The sequence below is a fragment of the Trichosurus vulpecula genome, chromosome 1 (genome assembly GCF_011100635.1).
Source record: "Trichosurus vulpecula isolate mTriVul1 chromosome 1, mTriVul1.pri, whole genome shotgun sequence".
Classification (NCBI taxonomy): Eukaryota; Metazoa; Chordata; class Mammalia; order Diprotodontia; family Phalangeridae; genus Trichosurus; species Trichosurus vulpecula.
Window position 1 is genome coordinate 65,915,189 of NC_050573.1, and position 4,636 is coordinate 65,919,824.

Consider the following 4,636-nt stretch of genomic DNA (forward strand, 5'->3'; position numbering starts at 1 on the left):
TGTTCCCTCCTCAAGTCAAATCTGATGAGAGCAAGATTCACTCATTCCCCCTCACCTGCCCCTCTTCCCTTCCTACAGAACTGCTTTTTCTTGCCACTTTTACGTGAGATAATTTACCCCATTCTATCTTTCCCTTTATCCCTCTCTCAATATATTCCTCTCTCATCTCTTAATTTGTTTTTACTTTTTAGATATCATCCCTTCATATTCGACTCACCCGGTGCCCTCTGTCTGTGTGTGTGTGTGTATCTATATCTATATCTATATCTATCTATCTATCTATCTATCTATCTATCTATCTATCTATATACACACACATATATGTATGTATATTCCCTTCAGCTACCCTATGGGTACGCTGAGTTGGATCGCCTGAAAATGGATAATGAGTGAATGGGAGGTAAGGAAGTGGACACTAATTTTTAAATTAAATGGCCAATACTTTGCTTAAGATAATAGTTCAGAAGGAGGTTTCTATTGGGCAGTGGAGAATTGAGCAAGTTTGTAAGCAGAAGCCAAGTAGCCAATAAAGAAGAAAAGACTAAAGATGCAAAAGGAGAGTGGATGGGATTGGAAAATAAAAAGTTCAAGCAGATATCCGACGAGTGGAAGTATGCTCTTACTATTATACCAGGCCAATGCAATATGATCCATTTCAGGAACTCATCTAATTCTTCTTTCTGTCCAATAACTCATTAGTGCACATAATGATAAAACTATTTTTATTTATGTATCCAATGATGTTTCTTTCAATGCTTTCTACTTTGCTTCTTGATTCTGGCAACCAACTTTCTCTACTAGAGTATATCTTAATACATAGTGATATCCCACCCCACATTTTACATATGCTGCTTCTTTTAAATAGGCCATCATTTTCAGAGCCACATTTTAGGCCTGGAGTTTACCCTACCAAGTTTCATGGAAACCTCTGAAGTCAAATTTGCCTCTTTGTATTAATATCTCCATTTATCAATTTTCTTGGCCATACTTTTGCATTTCTGAATTGATATCTGAGAAGAGGTCATTTTTTCTTGAGTCAGACTGTGAAATTCTAAACGTTTTAATTGCTATTGTTCCTATTTTGTGGCAATTTTCTTTCGCAGATATCTTTATGACTAGACATATAGACATCTCCACTCCCTTCTTTTTGCTTTTCCAATATAGTCTCTGAGGGTAATATTAGTGACAATAAGTAGCAGTTACAGGGAGGTAGATTTTTACTGACTCTAGTGGAGAATTTTCTCACAACTAAAGCAGTGAGCCAAATAATGAGAATGGACAATTGTTGGGTAAGAAGTTTCCTCTAACTGAAAGGGTTCAAGTAAAAGATGGATGATCCCTTTTTTTCAGGGACATTTTAGATCTAAAGAGGATCATTTCATAAGAAGTTTGGGTAGAGGGCATCTCAGCATTCTCCTGTGAGTTTGAAATGCATAAAAAAGAGAGTCAAGGATGAGTCAATTCATATCAAGCATTCATTAAATGCCTACATTGTGCCAGGTGTTGAGTTAAGTGCTTTGGATACAAAAGCAAATATGTGACAGTCTCCACCTTCTAACTGTTTACTTTCCACAGGGCCAGCAAAAATTAAGATGTACACAAATAAACAAATATTATCCAGCAAATTTGTGGGAATGGGGGATAACACTAACAACTGTGAAATCAGGAATTCTTGTTGGAGTTAGCACTTGAACTCAGCCATAAATGGAGCTGGGAATTGAAGATATAGAGATGAGTATGGGCTCCCTTCTGTTCTATGCATGGGAAACAGCCTTTGTCAAGGCTCTGAGGGGAGAGATGGAACTTCATTACAAGCAGGTGAGTTTCACTGGAATGCAGACAATGGTGGTGCAGTTAGGTGAAATAAAACCAAGTATGTATCTTGGACTTGGATTATGAAGAATTTTAAATGTCACAGGAGATGAAATTTTAGCCTAACTATAATAGGGAACCCATGAAAAATTTTAAGGAAAGTAGTGAAATAGTCATATCCATGTTTGGGGTTAATGATGACCAAGATTTTCACAAGGCAATTGGATTTTGGACAGATGTACCCATTTAATGTCTCATTGTCAAATGGAGTTGATCATAGTTTCTCCGAGGCTATGCTATGAGAGCCCCAGTTCTTCCAGGTCCAACTAAACTAGAAACACTTTATCTATAGCATCAGGCAAAGGAGAAAGAGGGTCATCCCAAGAGGACTGGCCACCATGTGATGAATTTTTTAAACCACAGCAACTCATAATGACCACCTACAGAGACATAGAGGAGCTGGGACTTAGAGTCCCAAGGATGAAATTCCATATTGATATTCTCTCATTTTTCTTTCTTTTCTGTAGCTATACAATATTTCGCAGTTTACAAAACACTTTCACATTCAATATTAGATTTGATTTATAGAGAAAAAATTTCAGGTTTTCAGGGCAGGCCTTCCTTTTCCCATTTCAGAAATGATGAAATTGAGGGATAAAGACGTTAAGCAACTTAGTCAAGGACAGACAGCTTACAATGCTAGGCTGAGGACTAAATCCTATCTTTCCAATCCATTTCCAGCACACTTTTGAGCTGGAAAATATCCTGAAGAAGCAGGAGGTGTTCAATCAGATGTAGTTATGGTGAAAACACCAAAAATAGTGACAGGAAGAATAAGATCAAGATCATTTATAGTCGAAAAGAGCAGAGTAAGCCAGAAAGGTAGAGACTTTGAGATTCTTATTAAGCACCTAATATGTGCCAGGCACTCTGCTAAGCTTTGAGGATACAAAAGAAGGAGAAAAATAGTCCCTGACCTCAAGGATCTCACAATCTAATGGGGGAGACAATGTGTAAACAATTATACAGGATTAATAGGAAATCATTAACAGAAAGAAGGTACTAGAACTAAGAGTGGTTGGAAAAGGCTTCCAATAAGAATCAGGACTTTTAAAAATTTGTGACTTGAAACAAATAATCCAAAAGTTGGAGCTGAGGGGAGAGAGTATTCCAGACATGGAGGACAGCTTAAGAAAATAATCAGAGCCAAGAAATGGAGTGTCTTCTCCATGTAAGAGTACATGACATGGAGCAAGGTACTGGAAAAGTGAAAAGGAAGAAAGAGATTAGCTTATGAAGGTTTGGAAGATGAAACAGAGGATTTGTATTTTATCCTGGAGGCAGTAGCGCATTGCTTGGTATAGGTGACACGGTCAGGCCTGTACTTTAGGAAAGTCACTTTAGTGGATAAATGAAGGATGGATTTGACTGGGAGAGAGAATTGAGCAAAGCAACATTCCTGCCTCCCAATATTTTCCCAAGAAGTACCTGTGTCCCATTCTTAGGGGCAGGAGCCAGCCCCATCACTGAGAGGAGGCAATTCTGCTAATGAGCCTCCTAAGGGTATCTTTATGTCTTTTTTCCTTAGAGTACAGATGAAGGGTATCAACATGGGAGTGACCACAGCATACATTGCTGAAGCAACTGTGCTCTTCCAGGGAGAGTGGATAGCAGAGGAGCTCAAATATACTCCAAACCCTGAGCAACAGAATAAAGAAACAACAGAGAGGTGAGACCCACAGATAGAAAATGCTTTATACTTATCCTGAGCAGATGGGATTTTCAAAATTTAAGAACAAATCTAACTATAAGAGAAAATAATTCCAGTAAGAGGAAGAACAACCAGCAGTCCAGTAATAAAATATATCAAGACATAATCGATGACAGTGTCAGAACAAGAGAGTTTTTGAACCTCAGAAATATCACAAAAGTGTTGAATTTCATGTTCTGTGCAGAAAGGGATCTGTGTTACCATCAGACTGTGAAGAAGGGCATCTAGAAAGCTTATTGTCCAGGAGAGCAGCACCAGCTGGCCACAGATCTGAGGGCTCATGATGGCTGCATAACGTAGAGGGTGACAGATAGCCACAAAATGGTCATAGGCCATTGCAGTGAGGAGAAAATTGTCCAAAGAAGCAAAAACAATAAAGAGGGACATCTGGCCAAGACAGTCAGCATAGGGGATGACCTTGTTTTGTGGCAACATGCTCACCAACATCCTGGGGACTGTGGTGGATACCACACAGATATCCACAAAGGACAACTTGGAAAGGAAGAAGTACATGGGAGTGTGGAGGTGAGAGTCAGAACCAATGGCCAACATCATGAGCAGATTTCCAACCACTGTGACCAAATATGTGCCCAAGAATAGCCCAAAGAGTGGCCCCTGCTGATCTGGTTTTTCAGAAAATCTCAGGATGAATTCAGTAAATTGTGTTTGGTTTCCTGGTACCATGGCAGTGACTTTTCTGCTGAGAAATAGAAATGAGAAGAGCATGACATGAAAATATAGTTATCCTTGTATGTGAAATGGAAAAAAACTCTGACTCTGACTGGGCTCTGACTCGGAATTTCTTAGTTCTGTCACTGTCCCTGCTACTTACTACCTTTGTCATCTTGGACAAGTCACTCTTTCCACATTCCACCTCAAAGCAATATGAAGCACTTGAACCTAATGACTTTTAAGATTCTTTCCAGTTCACATAGTCTTTGAAATATAAGCAACCACATTGATAAATGAACATTTTATGCACACCACCTCAAACTTACTCTACACTTCAAAGATGATTGCACACTGGGATAAAGAAGGAGATGCCATGGACAG

At 39.0% G+C, this 4,636-nt stretch overlaps 1 pseudogene; it reads right to left on the reverse strand.

Moving 5' to 3' along the window:
- Positions 1 to 3,335: 3,335 nt before the first annotated feature.
- LOC118834801 lies at positions 3,336 to 4,267 on the reverse strand (annotated as a pseudogene).
- Positions 4,268 to 4,636: the final 369 nt, after the last annotated feature.